Source organism: Aptenodytes patagonicus, chromosome 11 (genome assembly GCF_965638725.1).
Source record: "Aptenodytes patagonicus chromosome 11, bAptPat1.pri.cur, whole genome shotgun sequence".
NCBI classification, from domain to species: domain Eukaryota; kingdom Metazoa; phylum Chordata; class Aves; order Sphenisciformes; family Spheniscidae; genus Aptenodytes; species Aptenodytes patagonicus.
In genome coordinates, this window is record NC_134959.1 from 13,739,917 (window position 1) to 13,764,916 (window position 25,000).

Below are 25,000 nucleotides of genomic sequence, written 5' to 3' on the forward strand. Positions count from 1 at the left end.
TCACTGGTCCTCACCCCCCTTTCCAAATGCAAGGCAGTTCCCTTCCCTCTATTTCCATCCATCTCCACAAGACACTCCAAAACCACCATTACATTGGGTGCTACCCAAACCAGGCTCACTCATGGAAGCAGCTCCCACCGAACCCACCCAGCAGCAACCCTGGGCCACATCAGAGAAGTCCCTTTCCTTTCCTGGATGCCCAGCTTGGGTTTGCCACATACCCAGGTTCCAGGTCCACATACCCCCACAGCCTGTGCTGAGTCTGGCTAGCTTCCCGAAATTTAAGATGTACTGGGTGATCCCAGTGGCTCCCACCCAAGGCCACGAGCACAGAGCACAGGATGTTTGGTGGTACAAAAGGCCATTAGGGATCTTCTCTGGGAGTGCACACAGCACTGAGGATGAGGCTGGAGATGGTGTCAACTGCCACTCTGCTATTCTACTCTTATTTGTCCTAGTCAAAGGGCTGGCTCAAAGCGAGGAAGCAAGAGCACAGTCCCGCTTGGCTATTTTAGGCCCTCTCAACAGAGTACATTTACCACACCATTCCTCTCACCAATTAGAGGGCTGCATTTGAACAAAGAGGGCTTACTACACACTACAGAAAACTGGGAGGGTATATGGAGATTTGAACTGCTCAGAAAAATTATTTGAAATATTTCAATTAAGATGATTTTAATCATAAATTAAGCAGATGTCAACAATCTTTAAAAAAAAAAAGATAATTGTTCTCACAGGGGAAGAAATGGTAGTGTTATTTCCAGGGAGACAGATTATATCGCACAGAGTGTTTGTGCAAAAAGTTTGTTTGTCTCATACAGTACCAAGCATAAAAAAAAGACACAAACTGTCATTAAAAAGTCAGTACTACCTTAATTGGTAACTAAATTGATATTCTTAGCATTAGTGCCAAGGCTGGAAGGTCAGTCCCCTGAAATAAAGCATTTGGCTAATCTGGGAAAGTTTGCATTGACAATGCCTGTCAATAAAGAGGAGCTTTGATACACAAGGCTGAGAAATCCAGCAAGTCTTAACACGTTTTATTATTATAAACTAAACTTAAAATGTACACATAAACAGGATAATACAAAAAATAAAAACCTTGCCTTAGATCTCCTTTTCCTGTACTTTTCTGGAGCTTTTCTGCCACAAGTTTTATACAAATTAAAGCACTGCCTAGTGCTAATTGACTTAAATATGGGTCTTCATTTACTGAGAGGTATAGTTTGCAGTTTAAAAAAAACCAACTTGGTGTTATAAATAAAGCTGCAAGGTTTCACACGGGATTGCTACGTTATTGAAAGCACACTAGAATAGGGTTAGGAAAACGCGAATCAGTGTTGCAGGACTGTGACTCCTTCATAAACAGAAGCCAAACTGTGTCAGTTTTCGAATAAGAGAAAAGACTCGCTAAAAGCTTCAAGATGTTGGGAAGAATGTGCCCTACAATGCCAACTTACTGCAATAAACCTAGCTCAGTAACTAGACTGTGGGCTTCTTTGTGTCTCATATTCTGAATGCAGAAAAAAGAAACAAGACCTCTGTGCCTCCTGCTATTGGGGAAAGAGCCTGAAGAGGACTGAAAACTGACAGCTCCTAAAAATAATAAAGCAACAAGTAGAGGCAGACATGGTGATTCTCAGGAAGGACTGAAACGAAAGACCCATAGCTGCTAAACTCATTATCATAGGTAGATCTGTTAAAAATGAAACTTTCAGCAGAAAATTTGGTTCCGACCCAAAACAGGCCAAAACTGACATTGCAATATGGAAATGTTTACCTTGGAAAAGTCAAAACACTATCCTTAAATTCTGTCATTTATAGAATCATAGAATAGTTTGGGGCGGAAGGGCCTTACAATGTAAACTAGGCATTTCAACTCCATCAAAACATTTGCATAGTTTCCCCTGAAAACTTCAGAAAATATATAATATGTTAGAAATCATGTCAATCAAATTAAAAATTTTCAAGACAAAACATATCCTTAACTATTTTTTTTTGTGAGTTTGTGGGTAGCGATCTGTCCCTACAAAAGGGAAGAACAATTTTGAGGAATAAAAACAAGCAGTGTAAATGGCTGGACCGTTAAGGTGAAAGGGAGGGGAGGGAACAAAAAACAAAAAAAACCCAGAGCAGCTCTGAATGAGATTAGTCCATCTAACGCCTTCAGCATGCAACTGACCTTCCTGAAACCACCTGAACACATCAAGTTCCCGTTGTGCTTCAGGGTTTTGCTCGACTGGGAAACATCCTCTGACCCTCATTCTCAGCACAAGGATCAGTGTCCCGTCACTCCCCATGGGACCTACTGTGGGCTGGAATGGAATATTTCAGCTGGAAGGGACCAACAACGATCACCTAGTCCAACTGCCTGACCAATTCAGGTTAGCCTCACTTGTGTCCTAATGCTCCCCGAATCACTCACCTTGTGCTGCTACTTGGACATTTTTTGCTGCATATGACCAGGATTAGTACAATTCTGCTCCTGTTTAATTAGTGGAGAGGAGCAGGCTCCAACTGTGAGAATTTTCAACACCTTAAGTTAGACAAAACACCCAAACCCTAATGCGTAAATTGTGGTCTCCCCGACCCACTTGCGCATCCCTCTCCCCTTCTGTCTGCAGCCTTCAAGAAAAATTTCAGGTGTTAGTTGAAAACCAGGAAGTTGTTTTAGTTTTGTTTTCTATGTTTTTTAATAAAAAAACCTCTCTCGAAATACTTCTAGGGTAACTTTGGGGGGGGGGGGGGGGGAAGGCTCATTTAACAAATGTGTGTCCTGTTAGCAACCAAAGACAGTTTAAAAAAAAATTATTAGGTGTTACATTTTTCCATTGGTACTTTCTCTTTTCAAAGTTTCTTCACTATGTATATCAGGTGTATAAAAAAACAGACCTTACCAACTGTTCATGAACTCATGCAATGGACATGAGTGAAAAAAAGAAATCCGTTCAGTGAAAAAATACAAATATTAGAATGCACATTTCGTATACATTTGTTTTTAAGGCATATTTCAATTATTTCAATAAATACCAAAACAATTATTCCCCACTACAAAAAGAGACTTGGTCAAAGTTTTTGTTTTAAGCTCATGTTTGAGTACTAATATTTAAGCCAACCCAAGACTGGAAGCAGTACAGCACTTGCGGGGAAAATGTGTATACTTCCCCCCCACCCCCCAAAGCCACAGTACTGTAGTTTTCCTATTTCCATCACTATTAGTATAAAAAAAATTACTACCAACCAAAAAAAAGAAATTTCGTTCCTACTTTCGTATTTCTTTAGATCTTAACCTGACATTAATGAGCAAATACACACTAGGATGATGATCACACTGTAGGATAAAATGGCTCATATACTGTGTTGATAAGTTAAGATGAAAGAAATCCAGAACAAAGACACAACAGTATTGTGGAGATATGTTTAGATTCCAAAATATTTGTATCAGTCAAAGACAGAAACACCCAAGACAAAAAAAACCAACTGATAAATAGAAACATCCACTTTCTTCCACTTGACTGTATAATAGATACTGTATATATTAAAGCATTACTCCATTACTATGCCTAGCTGCCACATACAAAATACACAGATACATTATATACATATTTTCCATCTGATCTCTGATGCATTTGCAGCTCTCATCGAATATCAATGCCATCCCTAAGCAAGCATTTGAGGATAGGATTTAAGTTACAGGAGACAAAGAAGATGCTCAAATGGAAACAGTACTAGCATTGAAAACCTGACCCTGGTGATCTAAGACTGTCGTTGAGGTCCTTTTGAGTAACATCTCTGACGCAACTCTTCGTGAATCTCAGAACAAAGCATTATGATTTGCACTGGACAGTCTACTGGACTATACTAGAGGAGTTTACAGGAACCGTGGCTGCAAAATCCAGAAAGGTTACCTGAAGGGCCTGTAATATAATCCCAACCCCCTTATAACCACTCTCACTCCAACTGCAAAAGTGATGCAGATGGCACATTTCTTCATTTCTACTCTGCTGGGTAGTGCCTTCTTTTTCAATAGCAATCATGCACCACAGCTTTTCCTCTCCATTTTCTTTCCTGCCAGATGAAGGTTTTTTTCTCTTCTCATGCCGACTGGCTTATTTACCTAAGACATTGTGACACTTTATTCCATCATAATGTGGCACTGTTCCCTCAAAGTGAGACCGGTCATTACATGTATCATTCTGAAACGTGAATATTAATGCCCAAAAGAGATGAACCATGGGCATCACAGATGGACAAGAAGGGATTAGACATAAACTGGTAACAGGATTGATAATGATTTACAAGTACGTCAGACACAATGGCGCATCGTCTTGACCGACAAGCACTACTATTCACAAGTTGTACTTCCACAAGCACCTTCAGTGCTCTCATCAATCAAGATTCATAATAAGCATTTTAAGACTGGTATTTTTTTTAATGGCATCAGCCTGATGCCAAACACAAGTCAATAGGAAAACCACTTTCAAGGAATGAAAAGCTGAAGCAAATACAAAAGGTGCACTGGATGAATGCTGCAGCAGTCAACCACTTACACTTAAGAGGGAAGAAGAGGTTATAGTCCAAAAGGGAATTTTCCAACAATAAAGTATGATGTACTATATTTAAGGAATGAATGCTGAACTTGATCAGACAATTCATAATAAATGCTATGTGATCAGGTTGGGGGTTTTTAATATATAATTTTGTGTTTAAAAGACATTCTAATTGCAGCTAGAAACTGCAACTGTTTGAAAGTGCTGCCTAACAGCCCCATTAGGAGTCAAGCACTGTATGTAAAGGCATGCTCAGGGAAAAATAAAAACACCCCATGCTTGGGATACTTTTTGTCTCAACGACTGGAAAAAGTCATTTACCCAAGAGAGTAAATAATGGTGAAATGTATCAATCCCACTGATTCTTCTTCTCTTCTCCAGTTAATCTGAGTTTGCTGAAACCAACTGCCTAATGATATTACCTTGTGATTTTACAGCTACTTGTGTTGATGCTGTGCAAAGGACACAAGCAGTCATTCATGGTCATGTGTTTAAAAAACCCTGAACTGAGAATGATTTGAAGAGTTGCTTCTTAGAATTTCTTCCACTAAAGATAGGTACGCATGGTACTTTATTGAAATAGTCAAACTAGGTTAAAATTAGGAAAAATTAGCGCAAGCAGAACACCAGATTAACACTGCTTTATTCCTTTCAGTACACAAGATAAACCAGGTACTTCTGCCTAGTATATTCTGTGCCTGGCAAACTTTCTGCAACACGAAGCTGAGTACTTTTTTGCTGAAAAGGATGCAAGCTGAAATTGATTTATTTTAAAAAAAGAGAGCCCAAAGTCTTCCTACTTTTTGATTAATGCCAATTTTATCTTTCAATTTACTTGTTCACACAGCACAAGAATTCACATCTTCATTAACTTAGTTTGTATTGTTTAAATGTGTTTGCAGAAGATGCACATCTCTGCTGTCCCATTCTAAAGCCAGGCCTGGCTCCAGCATGGCAGTCGATGCACACAGACCTAAGCGCAACCTTCTGAACCAGGTCCTGAACATTCCAGCTTCTTCCTTTTAACTTGAAGTCCGTAAGTAGTTTTAGGTGGGTGAATTGTGTCATGAAAACAGGAGTCTCTATTTATTGGTTTTTAAAAGCTATATAATTCTTGCCCTGCCTCTAATTGCTTTATATTAAATATTCACTAGTAATACATGCAAAATTTGCACATACTTCATAGTAACTATTCTTTTTGTCCTGGAGACAAAATTATTATTTACTCAGTTTAAATTATTATTGATTTTTTGCCAAATGAGAACCTGCAACCTCACTTGGTCACAGTGGCTTCATCCTTCTCCTCATGAATCTCCTATTGCACAACACTTCTCCTGGCTGTGCCTCCCACCCCTCCAGACTTTCATCTACTTGGACAGTCAAGCTCCCTGGCAGAAGGACTGCATATGAAGGGTTCAATACAAATTTTGGCTGGAGCTGCAAGGCAAACTATCAAATGGTAAAGCAGAAGAGTTATAAAATTGATCTCAGAAGGATCTTCTCCTACTCCTCTCCTACACAGGCAATTTGAGAGAAAGGAAGAAGATGAAGAATGGAAGCTTTCGAGAACAACCCAGCCAGGACAGACAATAAACCTGCATGCTACCCTGAGGAAACAGGGTGCAAAGTTCAGTTCTATGTTTGTATTTCTAAAGAGCGTAAAATATCAAATATCCTTCTAGAAGAATAACTCTCTAGTCTCTTACCACACTGCTATGTAACTATACAATAAATATTATCCCGCTCACATGCTTCTGTTTACTTAGCATACATTATATTTGATGCTATCTGGCAGCATAAGTTTTAGTTCTGTCATCTTAAAATACTAATAGTTGTCAATCAAAATAGAAAGTGCATAATAAAAATGTTCTAGAAACTAATAACCCTATATTTCTACGCCCTCAGCTTGGAGCTAAGCATTGCTAAAAATGAGATTAATTATATGTTTGTATAGTGCCCAATACAACCAGACAGACCTCTAAACATCCTCCTAGAAATGAACACAGGCTAGATACACAATCATATAGAGACAGTGTGTATATGTTATGCAATATATACCACACTAAATTAATATTCCCATCTTCATTTAGCCCAGTCTTTTGATCTACAAGAGAGTTTTGGGGGAAAAAAACCCAGAATCTGCCCAGTGACACAGTGTTAGGTAGAGGATGAGAGAAAAGGGCAAAGTCAATACCAAAGTAATTTATGGTGACTTTCTGCAAATATTTAGAAGCATGGAAGCACCAAGGAGATACACACAGGACAGGTCCCTGAAGTTATGACCAACGTAACAAGGTAAACTGATCACTTTAAGATAAAGTGTCAGAAAAATATCCTTTGAATTATATCTGTGAAAATTTAGTGGGAACTTCACTGCTTGGGACGTTTAAACCTGCTCTGGACAAAGTATTAGCAAATACCCTGTAGGGAACAATCCTGTAATGTCAAGAAGATGGACTAGTTGTATAACAGGTCTTTTGCTGCTCCAATTTTTATTATTCTAATCCATCACCCTTACTGAGGTGGCAAAGTTTTATGTAGACCTTTAAAATTATGAACATTAGAAAATTATGTCTGTGTCTGTATAATATATACGCATATATGGATGTAAGGTCTGGTTTTTAAAAACTCAAAGTGCAAAAACAAATTTTGCCCCTAATTTGCCCACGCTACAGCTGTAACTATGCATTAATCTGGCAAGTGCAGATAGAAATTTCTAATTATGGTTATATGAATGCACAATTTACATGCATAATTGTGACAAGTGAACTTGCAACTTAGGCATGCAGTAACTTAAATATGTTTACTGTAGTATTGGACTGTGACATGCTTATGCCACAAAACCAGGATCAGTCTGTGAGCTTTGCCCCAAATAGAAAAATCAGAAATCCTGCAAGGTAGACACCAAGCTGACGTCCAAGTTTGCAAAAGAAGCTAAGGAGAAGTCCCACAAGGAGCTCTAAACAAAACACTTCCATCAGGGATTCTCAAGGAAAAGGTGAAAGATTTTATTTGCCTCCCTTCTGCCCAAACCACAATGGTCTTTCTCATTTTTCTTTGCCCCCCCTGCTTTGCAGAGAGGCTGGAACTCCCTATGATACTTTCTAAACTCTGAAGTCCGCCGAGGATTTTGTACTGACAATCTACTAACAGTAAAAGTCACTCAGAGCAATGGCTGCAGAAAGCACCTCTGTTCCCCACGCACAGGATGGCAGAACTCTTTATGGATATGCAAGGTGTGTTAAAGGAGGAGGATAAAGGCTTCACTTTGTCCATGCATGTTATTGTTGTTATTTCTGTTATTCCAGAATGGAAATCCTCCTATTAACTAAGGCACTAGGCAATCACCCCCATATGAGTGCCAATAAAGAGATCCATTGTCTACATACTTCAGTAGGAAAGAAAAACAATGAAAGGGTATGGAGAAGGGAAAAGGTGTTTTCCTTTTAATCTTTTAGACTGCAATAGCCATAATTGGCTTTTCTATGTAGTTTGGCCCTAGTTTGTCATAGTATTACAGTGAGAAATAGCGGCCTGCACTGATTTTTATACACAAATCTTAATGACTTCAATTGCTGCTAAGGATGCAGAATAGTGGCAGGATATGGCCATTCACCATTAAGGCCCTAAAGCCTTCATAATTACTGAGTATACAGAATATTTATTATAGAGACTATGCCAGGCCTCTTTTGTGAGCTGCCCTGGGCCTGTTCTCTGAGCCACATCAAGCAAGAAGTTTAAATGAAACTGCTCCCAAGTTTCTGAAATGGTTTAATAAAACATATACTGACTGTAATATTCAGTTTATAGTAGAAAACTATTGCCCCTTGGTTTGAAAAATGACCTCTAGTTGGCAATTTTACTCTCAGCTTCATAGATTATAGTCCGCTGTTGGTCATTTTCTCAATCCACAGGGCAATACTTTTCCATAACAAGCTCAAACTGCAATCAGTATTTGTAGGCTGTTACACAAGTTGAGGATAATATGTCTCAACACATTCTATTATATGACTAAACAAAAGAAATAACAACCTGGTGACACAGACATATGGAGAAAAGCAGTGCTATTCTTCTAATGCTGAGATAGCAGAAAAACATATTTCTTTGTATTGTGCTAATTTATATTAAATTTAATGTCTTCAACACACAATAATCTCTAATTTGATTTTTTCATTAATAGTGTTTTGGTTTATATTGTCTTATGTCTATTCTTATTTCAATGTAAAATGACAAATACTAAATTCTATTAGTATCAGACTTTAGAAAAGACAGATAGCCTAACATTGTAAAATCACATTAAAATGTATTCACATAGATATCTTAAAGATCATTTGCTCTTGGGCACACAAAACACACATTCATAAACTTATAGTTTTGATATTAAGAAATTCTGATACAGTTTAGTAGGCAATCTGCAAGTAATTGTTTCAGCACCCAGCTCTAGTACATAAATACGAGATGAAATAACAGATTTTGGAAAAACGGTTCACCCATTTAGATAATCAGATAGATACATTGTGTCGAGGAGAAGTCATAGACCAGGAAGTGAGGGAGATCTGGAGCCTGTTCCAAGACATGCCACGGACAGCCCTGCCAGTGACAGATCTTAAGAAAATCACCCCACCTTCCCAAACCGCAGTTACTCTGATCTGTAGAGCTAATACAACTTACCTAGCTGGCCGGAGTGCGGCGAGGTTTAATTCTTTAATCAATCGATGACGAAAGCTCTTGCAGATCCTTTGCTGTAAATGCAAAATATTTATATTTACAAGACTAATATTCATCCCCATCTGTAAATAAAACTCTGCGATTAAAACGTGACGCCCACCCACACTCAGAGCCAAAGGGAAACAACTTCCTAAGCTGAGGCTAGTGGAGTCAAGCAGAAGTGGACATTTTGCCATCCGTCCTCTAGAAATTACGAGTTTCGTATCCTTTAAACAAATGCATCATATTTGCTGGGGATCTGTGATGAGGCAGAAGGGAGAATCTTGGCTGAAGAAAGCTATTAAGACCCATAAGAGAAAAACGTTCATTGTAGATCTGTATGGGCGGCTTCAGAAACTATATGCATCTATAATACTGCATTTTCAGATATTAAAGGGGCAGAATTTTTTTTCTTCATTCATTTTCCACTACTGTCCTATATATTTTTGCTCAATCACAGATTCACCTGCATTCTCTAGCTGGAATTTAAGTGGTCTGGATTCATTTAAACATGTAGGAACCGCATCCATAAGCTTTAAAACATTTGAGCTAAAGAACGTATTTGAATGTGATTACCAGAAGATGATGGCTCTTTATCTTACAAGTCTTCAAGGAATTTAGATGTCTAACTCATTAATAGTGTTTGGTGCATTAGATTTTACATTTTTATGATTTTAGAAGAAAGGTTTTCTAATACAGAAAAAAAAAAAAGCAGCATTTCTTTTATTTTTTCCCTTACATTTTTCATTTTAGGGTAATAAAAGTGGCACATATGTGCCATAGGATAATGGATTAATTAAGGAATATGATGTTTATCTTAGGTCCTGAGTTGTACATCTTCATAACTCACTCATAAAAATTAATGTATTATACCACGCTCCACAATGATATATCTATTTTCACCATACCTGTTGAGAATAAATTGTTCTAAATTGGATTATCCTGATATCCAGTGAGAAATGTAAAAATTACATTGTTATTTTAAGAATTTACATTGATGTGTATAAAAAAACCATAATCTTCTCACTGAGCTTTTGAACTGTCATGTTACTCCCACTGTTATGAAATCATAATTGCTGCTGCCACACCTAAAATCAAATGCAATGCATATTGCATTTCTTCATATGCTGTGCATTTCCTACCTTAATCACAAAACCATATACAGTATATTTTAGGACTATTCTTTCATTACTGACTGCTTTTGTATATAAGTAATATACAACTATGCATGCAAGGACTCATAAAATCCTCATTCCTAAAATCAACAGATGAAAAATCCCTAAATAATAATGTACAGATGTTTCATATTTAAATGAGCTGTTGGCATTTAATGCTGCCAATTATATATGCAATAAAATTGGTGAATTTCAAGATACTCAACATTTACAACAGGTTGTTGGGGTTTTTTTTAAATCAAAAGATCATTTTAGGATGACTGAAAAAAAATGACTGTTCAATAAATAGACAATGATATATTTCTGATGTCATCTTGAAATTCCTGAGTGGTCAACTACACTATATTGTTCCATGCCAATTCCTATTCCTTTTATCTCAAGAAAGTTGATTCTGCTGTCCTTAAGCTGCAATGCCTCACAAGTAAATTATCTGCACGTTATCTGCAGAGTAATCCTCTTCCTGAATACAAGACAGAACATCAGAGTTTCTAATCCTACACAGATAGAGTAATTCACATCCACTGTACGTTTTACTGTAAAGACAGAGTAATACAATGTTTGATAAATCATGTATGTGTCTGTGTACAAAGAAAAAGGTTTATCTCCTTTCCTACAAGATGCATCCGTATTAAAACGCACACACGCACTCCCCATGCTGGCACTGCAAGAATCTTTAGAAGTTCTATAATAGAGACATCGAAGTTTAAAAAATGAAGCAGCTCACAGGTCAAACAAGTTCCTGATGAGAAGTGCTTAACCAGAAATATTATTCCACTGATTGTAAGTTTTCATCCATACATCAAACCCTAGAGTCTATTGATTAAATAAAACTGATCTTTCTTTATTTCAAAGCAAAAGAGAATTATATCATCCTCATTGTTTTCCTTTGGTTTGGAACTATCACGTTGTACACACTGGCCATGTGTCCTGCTTATAATTACAACATCCTTAAGGAGAGCTTATTCTACAATGACTGATCACAGGTTTCTTGCCTCTTCCTCTAAATCTTCTGCTCCTGGTCATAATCAATGGCATTTGATGGCCCAATATTCTGATCCAATATGGCAAGCGATATGATCCAAGATCTGCTAAAAATCAATAAATTCATTTGCCTAAGGAAATTTTGGATCAGGACAACTTTAAGTATATGTAAATACAAGAATTTACTGCAATTATGCTGGCACATCTTTCCCATATCTCTTCTTCACTGCATAATTAGCTGCATCATGCCTTAATTTTGCTTGCAATCCTACATAAAGTAATCCAGGCCAGGCAGCCCTTGCAAAGCCTTACCAAAGTCAAGGTCCGATGGCCTAGAGAACAGAGGGTCTTTTTCAGCAAAACACATCAAAACACTGCGTATCTGTGTACTTTTACTTACTGAGTAAGTAAGTAAAGTAAGTAAAGTACTTACTTCTTACTCTGAGCCCTGCATAGCATCGACTGGTGTCTAAAGATACCATCAAATACTAACATAGCATGAACACGTAACAAACTGCTAAAGATGTCATTGAAGAGCACCAACAGGTGGATATAAAAATCTTCTTGGAGTTTAGTCTTTTTTTTTTTTTTCCTTGTGCAAAAATTTGAAAGTTAGCTTAATAGCTCCCTTGGGCTACTGTGTCTCCAAGTCAGCCTTCAGCTTGGTTCCAGCCCACCTGCACAGTGCTGCTTTGTGCTGTGCAAACATGCTCTAATACTCAACACATACCAAAACGAGGCCAGAAAACCCTGTATCAGGGATGTGGTTTCCATTCTGGAAGGTAATCACTACTAGGCTAAAATGGTAGCATCCAAGTTCACTTACGTGTTTCACCCCACACTTACAGATGAAAGGACACATGCTAAACTCAATTCTGTTACTGTATATACACATCATTTAGTAAATTGAATAAAGTATTCTGAGGGGTTTTTTTAAAGGCAAGGAATTTTTAATGTACTTTGACTCTTCTTTAAATTAGCATCATAGACTAGGGTAAATGCATAATTAGTAATAAATTAATTAACAAAAAAGGAATTTATTACCTGTTAGTTATTTCAGTGTAATGGAGTTACGGAAATGCAGAATAACGAGTAAATACAGGCATCTGTACCAGTTAAGAAGGCTGCAGCTTGGGCATGTCCTTCCGCCCTTTAGTCTTTTTCCACTGGAAGTCACTAGTTCAGCACCAGCAGAGCAAAGATGAGAACCTTGCTCCTGCTAACCAGCACTAGTTTCTACCCATAGTGACATTCAGAAAAGGATCAATCAAGTCACAGGGGTAAAAAACCTGTTTGCTTATGATGTGGCTGTCACCAGTGAAGAAGAGTTTGTAACATCCTCCAAGCATCAAGACAACACACAAAAGAAATATTAAAGAAAATAAACTCAACAGATACTCTTGCAAAAGATTTAAATGCAGTTCTCCAAACTGAAAAAGCAGAAGTCAGAAGATCAAGAACTCGCAGTTAGGATTTTCCTATTAGTTAAAGAACATAAGGATTCTCCTGAAGTCTTTAATTGATATATGATCTTTTCTTTCTTTTCAGGCAAAACAGCTGTCCAGTGAACTAGAAGAAATAGCCCTGAAGACAGCTTTGTGTCTGATATGACTTTGAGAGGGAAAATTATCCCAATGATCAATGCTTTACATGGAACGTCTAAGAAAAAAAAAAAGTCATCCATGAAGGAATTTTTCTTTCTCTTTGAGCAAGCAATCACTATTATCATCATCTGGGGGGAGGGAGGGATTGCAGTGTCTGATATCAAAGAGAAAAGGTATGTCCCTCAAAACTGGATTTGGAATGAATCCAACCAAAAAGAGGCAATAGGTACTTTTGAGAGAAGGACAACTGGGCAAATGGGGAGAGAAACAGAGAATTTTCTGAAGATTGTCAGGACGCGGTGACCTGGGATATATTGTAACTTCTTTCATTCTTCTTTGTAAGGAAATTCTTTAAGAAAGCTGAAACACCCACTCACAGTTTATTGGCTGGTAAAGACACACAATCTTTGCCACAATAACTATACGCAGAAATAGCTTGACTGCGTCCAACAAAAAACACAGCAGTAACAACCACCACAAACCTTCTCAGCACAAGTACTTGGTACAAATTAGTGTAAATTTATTCAATCTAATGGAATTATGTAAATTACATAAATACAGGACTACATCCACTGTGATAATTCAGTGACGTTATGTCCAGATTAGAGGAAAGATGGCATGAAATGGAGCCTTTCTGGAGCTTGCTCTAAAGCTGTGTTTTGGCAGCATGGTGAGGGGCTAAGAAAAGAGCCTTAGAGAATGAACAGCCAGAATACTCGGGTGGAATTTGTACATCTTTCTCATTTTAAAACGCATCTCATTGTGGCACTTCAGTGTATGGACTAACACTGATGGCTGCTGTCATACACAGCCAGCAAAAGGAAGAGTAATTACAACTGTACTTTCCTTGAAGTAACCAAATCCAGTATAACACCAACAGTGGCAAACAGTACATCAATGGTTCGTCCACCCACCCTCCAAAGCCTAGTTTAATTTGCCACATAGATGATGTTCTCTGTTAATTTGGTCAAGACTAAACAAGGGCTGCTACATATCTGATACAGGATAGGCTAGGTCTTGGCTTAGAAATGCCTAGCAGAAGAGCACGATGACCTTCCATGCATCCTATCTTAGTGGCCCTTGAATCCTTAACCTAGATCTCCTTGCTCACCCTGCCCAAAACTCTTCGTCTTTCAATACAATGGATCTTTCCTCAACAGCATTCTTCCAACTTTCACTTTTCTCCTGACCAAGCACCCTTCTTCCTGCCTTCCTGCCCCAAAGCCTTCCTGAATAAGCCCCTGTGAGTATACTTATTCCAGAAGCTAATTAAAATTAAATGAGATTTTTAGCATTGAGAAACTTAGACAGTTACACATTCTCATATACCTTTGCACAGCCAGAAGATAATTTCTCTGCCTTCCCTTGCATAACTTGAATGCCTTTCTTCCCCCTATCCCAAACCCCCTCCTTCATCCCTACTTCTGGAGTCCTGCTCATCCTCCCACATAAGCTGCCATTAACCTTATGCATCAGAGTGGTGCTCCCACCAGCTGTTGACATCTGCCTGCTCTTCTGCCACCTCACCTGTCCCTCCCTGCATCATTGAGTGCCAGCCCCTGCTCTCATGCAGATTTTAAATCCACAGTTCTCAGAAATCCTGCTCCATGGGATTCCAACAACAGAAGAACAGGAGATAAGAACATAAAAGCATCCTCAATGTGGTGTCCCATCAGGAAGCCAACTAAATCTGATAGACAGTGTCCTCTCTGGCCCATAAACAGGAAAGAGAGCATTTAGAGAGGAGAACAGCAGTTCAGAAAACACCTTTGTATGGTCTGTAATCAGCCAACATCACCTAACAAACAAAAAGCATTCGCCTAGGTCTTTACTTTTGGGGTAATCATATCACATTTAAAAAAAAATAATAATAATTTTCACACATACATGTTACATATATATTTATATTTCTATGTTTCCCCCTCCTTTCCCCCACTTTTAGTTTGCAGTTACAATCAGCAATTATTTTACAGAGAAAGACTCTGTAACAAGCTTACAGGATGCCTTTAGTAATAAGATAATTATTTGCAACTCTATAAAGAATTATAATTTTTAATTTAAAAAGAAATCAAATAAAAACAGCTTTCATCTTTCCTACCATGTGAAGAAAACATTCTCTGCCTACAACTCAAATTATCATTCTCTCCTTTGTGCAAAATGAATTGACCCAGAAAACTAAAAGGGTAAGAACCCATATTTGCTGGGCTTATTCAGCAGCCAAAAGTTCATGAAAAACACTGTTGTGTATCACATAGCAACCACTTGATGCCTATTGTTAAAAGACAGTAGTTATTCAAAAAGTAAAATCTTGCATTCTCAAATAAGAAGCCAGGCTGCAATGTGTGTTTACTGTTTTTGGGAAATAGTCATCTTGCCATTTTCTCTTTTTCCATAGTCTTGGCATATTTGGTCAGCTATGCAATGTGCAGTTACCCACAGCAAAGAAAAGGAACACAAGAATTTTCCTCCAGTGTTTTGCTCACAGGACAATGTCCATTCAAAGCAACACTTGAGATCACTATTAAGAGAGTTAAGATGTGCTCTATTTTTATGCAGCCACACTTTCAGTAAAAATGTAATATTCCAGAGGAAGAGTGTGAGGGATAAAGGGAGAGAAGCTTACCACTTTTTGACTGAGCATTACGGTTGCACACTTTCACCTGTTCTCAAAGCAAGCTACTCTCAGGAAGTCCTTCACACATGTGCAGATGCCCGCATCACTACGGCACATTTGCACTTCTTCCCAGCACTGTTACCTGTCACTACAGCTGTGCAGAAGTATGAACTTCACAGACATCTTCCACTCCACCCTTCTTCCAAATGTTTTGTGGTAAGATATGGTAAAGAATAAGATGCAATAAAAGTAAAAGTTACAGAGGAGGAAAGAAAGTCAGCTGTAGAGTCAGAAAAAAATTATTAACAATTTCTGTTACATGGAACATGGGTTACTCTAAAACATTTGAAAAGCAGTGGCAGATCACTTGAGCTATTCTGGCCTTCCCAGATTTCCATGAAAGCTGAAAGACAGCCCATAGTTTCACTCACAACTGCATCAGACTGTCTATTTAAATTATCAAAGCAAGACCAAAAGGGTTCTTCTGAAACAACTGCTGGAGGAGATGAAGGGAAGAATAAGAAAGATAGAAACTCCCTTGTAGGTGCTATTATGTGTTATTACACAAATAGTACAACTTAAAACTTCAAGATGATGGCATTTTTAATACCAGAAGGGAATGGCAGACTTCCTTAGAATGACTTTGAGATATTTCATCCAGGCTGTGTATAAACAGGTGTGCAACATTTTTGCTAGCTGTAAGACGCTTGTTGAGATTATCTGCTTATCGAAAAGAGTGTTTAAACTCCTTTTGAGTAGTTAAAATAAGACAGTGGCAAAAAGTAGATTAAAAGGGGGAAAATATGTGAGCATAGATGTTTTTGCCAAGAACCTTACTTTGAGCCCAGCTGTATCCAGGTATGTGTGTGCTGTTTCATAGTCTCTGAAAAGAAAGTTGAGTGGTAGGCAGCAAACCTCACATGAATGCATGCAGCTGCTAAGGCAAAAACGTGAGAATGAATTAGGTACCCGGGAGCAAAGAGGTGGGTTTTATGATTTTAGAGAAAGAGAGATCTGGCTGTTTCCAAAACAAGATGGAAAACACGGATGGGTTGAAGTTGCAGCTTGCTTGCTGCAAGTGTTCCTCCTTGTCCTCATTAAGTTCTTTATTGGAGGTCAGAGGAGAATGCAAAAGATCAACTACTTAACTGCACATCTCAGCTGGCTTACAAAGTATACATTTAACTGCATATACACTTCTGTTTGAATATTTCAATCAGTCCAAAGGCAGATCAGTGCATACTTGTAGACAGAGATTGTCTATACAAAGGAAATACTTCGTTTGGTCACTGGTCAGTCATCTGGCCATGACAGGATGTGGTAATCCTACATGACTGTTGAATAGCTGTAGTTACAATAGTACTGTCATGTGTAATTTATCAGCAAGATACTGGCATACCTGATGAAACAGAGACCAAGCTATTATATCCAGTGCAGCGCAACTAAAAATTAAGAAATCTTTCCCCTAAAACAATAAAAAGTATATGTTGAAGAATAATACAGAACTTTTCTACCACAACTCAAATTCTCCTCTGAAAATGCATGCTTCTCTCAGAAACAGATTCCCAGCACAGGGACTGGTAATTTATGATCCACCAAAATACTCTGTTGAACAAAAAAGTAATACCTACACTGCGCCTATGCAAATCACTAAGAATAAGTGACTCTAAGGACCAGTAAGAACAAAGCCCAAAACTCCTATCAAACATTATGTGAGGTTTGAAAAAGTCAAGACAAAGTGTAATTTTTTTAAAATGGGGATAAATTGGGATTTCTGTAACAATTGACTCATTCTGCCTGCTTTTATCTAAGGATCTCAAAGAGCACTCCAAGTGTTAATTAAATTACAAAGCATTTTTGAGACAGGTAAATGGTATTATGCCCACTGGGGAACAGAGAGAACATTTATGTTTCATTACTAAAGTCACACAGTAATTCAGTGGCTAGTAATATAACCCAAGAATTACCAGTCACTACTTCTACTCATTGACCTGATGGCCTCACAAGAGATAAAATTAGCCTTAAAAGCCGAAAATACTTTCCTCTTGTGCTTTGCTATGTTCCAAGAATTAGGCCAAGATTTTTTAATTTTATTTTATTTTTCTTCCCTGCTTACTGGGAGGCCTTTCTTTCAGAGTCACACAAAAGAAGCCACTTCCTAACCTACCCAAGTGTGTTAAGGATCACAGTACAGCAATACAGATAGGAACCTAAACAAAGGCAGTGAACTGTAATGCTGCTGTTTAACAGCTTACGCAGTTGCATCAGGATCCTCTTCTCCCTTTTCTAACCAGTCATACTCCCAGAGATGACACACAAGAGCCTCTATCCCATCAGAATGAAGATGGAAAGATGTGCAGATGAAATAATCCTTCGCTGGCCAATTCACCAATTTCCAATCCTACTTTACCAAAGAAACAGACATAAAACTACCCTAAGGAACCTGGTGCCTCATGCACTTTATATCATAATCTCCCACTGAAAGGACAACATAAGAAACAACCAGCGAGGCCCCGAAAATGCTTCAGACCATGGAAAAGTCTATTCTACATTCTACAACAAAGTCTCTTCTGCAGTCTACTACATCTATTTTGAGTTGGATGTAAAGAGGTGAGGGAGAAACATTTCACTGACCATTCTGTTCTTAGCCAAAAAAAGGAAGCCACTATTTTTCATTCCGGCTTGGTCCTGACTAGTACAACTGCAGGATCCACGAGTAATAAAGCAGTAAGATACAAGGCAATCTGCACAACAGACAGTCCAGTGACTTAGAGTGCAACCTAAGGCATCTCTAATTCGACCAGTACAGCTCTGTTAGAGCTCTAACAAACTATATCTCTGTTAGTAAACTGATTTTGGAGAGTTCTTTATAAAAGGTTTTTCTGTTTTGTAAATAATTATTTATTACTAGAAACAGGGAAGCATCTTTTTGAACTTTCTTTAAACCTTTGGAGTACAATGTTAAACCAAGATTTCAGGCTTTATTCCTCCCCCCCCCCCCTTCATTTCTTGTTATGTCATGAAGAATCAGCTATGTGGAAGAGATGAGAATGTCTTTGATTTAAATGACCAAGGCTTAAGACTGTCTTTACTGTGGCAGAAAATAAAGCTGCTGCATATATTTCCAGTAGTAGTATTATTGTTATATGGTATGACAATCATAATCTTTTTTCTTTTCCTAAAAATATGTCTAAAGAACCACACAGTTTATACACTGCATTCAAAATATTTTTCTTCGTTTACATTGATTGCATATTTCAAGTCATGTTACAGCTGTATCACTTAGCCTAAATCAAATAAGGAATCCACATAAATGCATACACACACTTTCCTTGTTTTTAGACATTGCCAGTATTGACAAGATTAAAATATTTTTCTTATTCATTATTTATTGTGATATGATGAAACAGTAAGAGTATGTCTTTAGCAGAATATCACAAAGTAGAGTTAAAACGTGGACATGCTGTTTCCTTTTCATTTTACAGCGACAGTGTTAAGTCTGTGACTCCCTGACTGCAATAATGACATCTTTGGGTGATGAAGATTTAAGATGCTTTGCAAAGATGCAGTGTTATCCAAACTCTTCAGCCATGCTGATTAGGAGCATTATTAAATGGATGAACCCAAGACTGGAAAGAGTGCTGTGACTAAAGTCCCTCCTGTTGCAGAGGACTGGGGGAATCAGTGCTCAGGGCAAGAGCAGCAGCAAACTCCCACACTGCATCAGGTATGTAACTGGAATGACTGGTAGGCAGTCATACATACACAACTGCAGCGCTTCTACGAGCACCAACATTTTTTGTTACCAAAAATGTGTCCTCTGGATAGTCTCTCTGCTTCTAGGGTGAACTGGTACTACCTGACAACTGGAGTTTGGGGTCAAGCAATGCTATATCTGGTTGAACCTCAAGTACGGGGTAGATATGTATGAATTTGGTTTTCAAACGTAGGTACCTTAGATTGAAAACCACAGACATAGCACTGCACAATCCCAGTTTCCATCATTCTGCATGCTTCTACTGGCAAAAAAAGAAAGGAAATGCCAAAGAGACCACCACAGCAAAGCAACTGTAACCAAAACTAGTACTGCTGGGCAGAGGAGCATAGAACTTGCCTTCTGTAGTATGTGGCAGTATCTGGGTTAGAATGCAGAAAGACAGACACATTTTAGCCCAAATGCTTATTCTTGCATACTACAATCTAAATATATCCCCATGATAAATACAGCAGCATAATCAGAAGGTGCTGAATGCTTAAAATGCACCCTTAACAAAACAAAACAATGTAATGCATATCTTTCTTTACATGTCAAACAATTTGCCTAACAAATCATAATAATGCAGAATGGTATAAAATTCACCCATCAAGCCCAAATGCATGCACAAAAATTACCATGGCAAAGAATTGTGAATTTCATTAAATATGTTAAAGGCAAAAAAAATTCAGCTTTGAAAAATAGTAATCCTGTCTTTCAACAAAAATATTATAGGAAGCTATGAATTTGGTAGATCTGAATAGGATGTTGGTACATGTTTTACTAAGGTAATATAATGGCACACTATTATTAGATCACATTAATCATTACTGTGCCAAAGGCACTGACAGCACCACTGAAAAGGATTGAAAGGGCTGGTAATGGATATAAATTACCCATTGTGTGATAAAAGGATTTTTACTAAGAAGGTAAGAATAAAACAGCAAATTTCTAATATAACTGTTGTGTAAAAACCAAAATAAAAGTAATCCAGTCAGTAATATCCACAAAATCAGAAAGTAAGCACTTTTGAAACAAGATAAAGTCACAATAAAAACTGTATACAACGTAAAATTAATTTTGTGGTGCATAATATTACTATCAATTTAAATAGTTTACATGATGACCTCTAAGGGGTATGGTCAAAAGAAAGGTAAGCTTTGTTAATTGGAATTGAGTATGAGCTTCTGCATGCATGTTTTAAGTTTGTGGGCTTGGAATTTTTTCTTTTTTTTTTTTTTTTTTTTTTTTAACCTATGACGACTTCATGACACCCCCCTGAAATTCAAGACGCCTTGAGAGTTTCTGTATTAACATCACAACAAACAGCCCATCTCTCAGATGGTTTTATTTGGATTCCAAATGCTATTACAAAACGAACCACGTCTTTGCTGAGCTATTTAACCATTTGATTGAAACCATTTGTATTACTAATTGTCCAGTTCTGTGCTCCTCCTTTACTCTGGCGAGTATTTCCTGATATTAGTAGGGATCAGTGAAGTGAATTGGTCAAACTACATCCTTATTTACAGCATTAAAAATCCACATATCTACTCTGAAGTTGATGGAATTATGCTAGAATCAAGTCACTGTAATTCTTTCAGACAATGGTCTAGAATAAAATCCAGTAGCTCACATTCAATTAGTAAGTTTTAAAAATCGTGAGCCATATTCTTAAGTGATACAAATTCCTAAGTACAGACATCAATCCTGAAAACACTTACATCTATGCTTAACTTTACTCACGTGAGTAATTCCATTAGCATCAGTAATTCAATACCTGCTTATGCATTTGCAGTACTGAAGCTTTAATATGCCTGAATATCCTCTCACTTACATCAGCTATAAATCAGCACAATTCCTCTGAATCACATAGTTTCTACTCATTCACAAGATATAAAAACGAGTGTACAATCCAGTATAACAATTATAATAAAGAAATAACATAAGAATTTGATTTGGGAGCAGAAGCTATCAGAAATTTTGATTTAAGAATCAATTAACGCATGTAGAATTAATTATTGGTTATTTCCTAGGAAGGCCAGACTTTCATTTCAAACTGAGGGCCAAATAACCCAATTCTGATTTCACACCGATTTCCACACCAATCTGATTTCTCAGACTTTACAGGAGCTCTTCTTCTCCTGCACTGGAATACCTCAGAGGAAAATCACATACACAATGTAATACACCCCTCCACCCACTGACTTTCATGGGTGTTCTTCTCATGCTAATATACAATAGAATATGGTTCTTAATAATATGCATGAGATGTTCTATTGAACTTATGGAAAAAACCAACAAAAAATTATAAAAGGAATTTAATCATGAGTGTCATGGATTTTTTTAAAATCAGCAGTCTGTTGATAAAGTAATAAATGATGATTCATCTCTAACACAATTATTACATATCAACTGCGTAAGATGAATGCTCGTGATTTTACCAAGCAGATTTTTTTTCTTGGAAAATCTATTTGTAGCTCACTACACCCTGAAAGAACTACAATAAAAAGTTTTGCTAAAGACATAAACATAATATTTTTGAAGATGTAAAAAAACATGTGAGAACAGATTTTTAAAATCTAATTTAGGTACCTCATTTTTATGTTGTTGGCGTTTTTTTTTTTTTAATATGGAAAACCAAACTTAAAAACTCAGATCCATAAGGAGAAGAAAACGTTATCAGAACAATATAAGTAAGTATTCTTACCAGTTACGCTTGAACCAACGAATCTGTTCCCTGGCTGAAGAAATTCTTAAAAGACACGGGATAGGTACTGAAGGTCGCAACTGTAAAAATAAAACCTGTGAGAAATTTAATATGTCAAAACTCAGTGTTTGAATCAGACATTTATGTTAAAAATATTACAATGCCACTTCAAGCAGACAATCTACAGTGCAGCAGAAAGTATTGAGAATTAGAATACCGATGGGATTAACACCTTTTATTTTTTAAGCCTTCATAATGTACATGTTTGGTGGTCATTTCGTTTTGGGAACTGAAAAGTTCTTTCAGTTCTGGATTGTTTTGAGAGGGAAAACGTCTCCTCAAGATAATGCTGAGGAACAGAATGAAATTCTTCTGATCCTTTCCCCTAGACAGTGCAGCAAAAGAGGACAAAACAGGATAAAACAAAAGTTGCATAGCATACTCCAGAAACCCAGTTATTCTCTTTGACATTGATATTCTAATCTTTCAAACTGAGTAAAAAGAGAACAGCTACTAATTGTATTTTTACTTTTTTTTAATTCCATTTTATAACAGAAAAAAGTCCTTTGTAGATGATCTCATCTAATAAACCCTACTTAAAAGAGATAAGAGCCAGCAGTAAAAGCCAAGCCAGAATACTTCCAAGATATTTGTCAGTAGTGAATTTAGGGCCATTACATTAGTAAGCAAAATAGAAACAAAAACAAAGGGCGTTCTTAGAGCAAAATAAAGTTCACTTGACTGAAGCTATAATCTGAAGAATTTATGACTGAGAATTCTAACTATGTTTATTCCTATGCATGTCTAACAAATGAAATTAAAGGTCACTTCCAAATAATACACTTTGTACATCTACATCAACCAAACTATTTCATACAGCAGGCTCTGGCTCTGAAACCCCAGTTCAAGCACCACAGCCTTAGGGCTTCACCTCACCAACGCTGATTTCCCAGAGAAGCACTGACTTCTCCGCAGAGCCCCAGCAGCAGGCTGTAGTAGTCAGTGTGTACAGATTGCATCCTTCATTTCTGTGGGCAATCGTTAAGAGCTTGGCCATTTTACTGCATTTGGTTTAAACTGGTCAGCACCGAAAGGACCACACTGCTGGGCAATGCCATTTGTTGACTTGAAGGATAAACAACAATTTTGAGGACTCCTATTGATGCTGAAAACAATATTAAATAATTCTGCAAATTAAGAGTTCACTACTAAGCAGCACAGCCCTCCACTAGTGCAATACTGATAACAACACTTTTCACGTATCCTCTAAGATCTCTCCAGACTCCACTTTGTCCCGATTACATCCAGTGCAAAACGCTACTGCAAAATGTCCCACTTTGTCCGTGCCACCTCCTCTTCTCACTCCTCCACCACACCAAACACAGGCTACTTATTTTCATTTTGATGGTCTACCACGTTTCCCGATTCCCACTCCTTCCCCCCTCGCTTGCAGATTGAACCAGTCTTTAATCACACACTTCGAAATATTTTCCAAGTGATAATTCTGCCATACAACTTCTCTGACATAGGAGAATTACCCCAGTAAAAGCTTCAAACCCCTCCTTTGTAACTCACATTTCCACAGTTAACTGCCAACAATTCAGCAGTAGACATCTGGTTTGCCATCACCACTTTCTCACGCGTAGGAACACATTTCTTTTTTGTTCTCTCCTCATGCCTAGTTTTCTTTTACATGCCAATTGTCTCTGGTTTTATACGTGAATATAAGCCCCGAAAGGCAAAGCCTGTCTTCTCATCACATATTTTTACAGTATTGAGCTTAATGGGTGGTGAGCACACACAAGCCATTACTCCGATCTGGTACCCCATTGCCCATGGCTGTACCCAGCTACACAAGAAAGAAACCAATGGGCAGTCAAGCCAAGCACCTACAGTGTTGGCTGGAGAGAAAAAACCCTTCTGTAAATGGTAAAAAAAACCCACCAACCCTGTCATCAGATTTGGTCTTCCCAAATATAAAATCATATCTAGATAGGATTCAGGTCCCATTTATAGAGGCCCATACCATTTTAGAATTCAAATAAGTGAATTTTGGTTACAATATTTGGACACACAGCAAATTCCTGGACTGCTACATATAAACATAGGTCCCATCCAATGTTTTCAGTTGCACAGTGTCTAAAAACAGTGACAGCTTGTTTGTCTGGAATTTCTGCTGTTGTTGATGTCTTAAAACCTCAAGATATACCTTTTTAGTGTTTACTTGCAGCTCATTCAATGTAAGAAAGCCAAGAAATAGAAACAAAGAAGATAAGCTGTTAGGTTTCTAAAAGATGTTACCTCACTAAACAGGTTCTTAGTACTCCTACGCCAACATCGTAGACTACATTTTTGCTACGCTATTACAAGGCTACTTGCGTTTAAAAAAAGAAAAATTCAGATTTTACATAAACGCTCATGACTTGCAAAATTCTAGGAATGATTCTCAAGGGGCTTTCACTAAGATGCTTTATAAATTCTGATGACAGACAGAACACAGTAAGGCTTCATCTCTTAAAGTCCTGTACTGATTTGTTTGGAGGCTTTGTGTCATTGATCAGCATGTCAATGTCTCTTGCAATCTGCTTTCCAGTTCATGACTGTGAGTGAACCCCTCAGGTTTAAAACCTTAAATGATTTAAGGTCTGTGATACATAACCTTATGAACAAATTGGGAAAATCTGTAGCTTTACACATTAACTGTAGCAGAAATTATTTAAAGCTTTATAAAAAGGTATTTTACTTACCTGTGCTAATATTATTCTAACACATTTGACACTATGTAAAGCAGATATTTTAAAGGTACAGGCAGCAAGCTGCATGGAAACAAATTAAGATAGTTCCACTTAGGTCAAATTGGGCCAGTTTACCAGTGTCTAATACACTCGCTGGGATTAAAAAATTG

General features: G+C 37.5%; 1 protein-coding gene across 3 annotated transcripts in view; it reads right to left on the reverse strand.

Annotated features, from left to right (window-relative positions):
- The window catches only part of ZNF536 (zinc finger protein 536), a 354,954-nt gene that overhangs the window by 277,689 nt on the left and 52,265 nt on the right, over positions 1-25,000 (reverse strand). For 2 of the 3 annotated variants that reach the window (XM_076349184.1, XM_076349187.1), the window contains exons 2-3: positions 22,096-22,190; positions 9,222-9,292 (exon numbers count right to left, since the gene is read on the reverse strand). The gene's annotated coding sequence lies outside the window, so the exon portion shown is untranslated. The remainder of the gene's footprint in view (positions 1-9,221; positions 9,293-22,095; positions 22,191-25,000) is intronic. The other variant, XM_076349185.1, reaches the window with a different exon arrangement.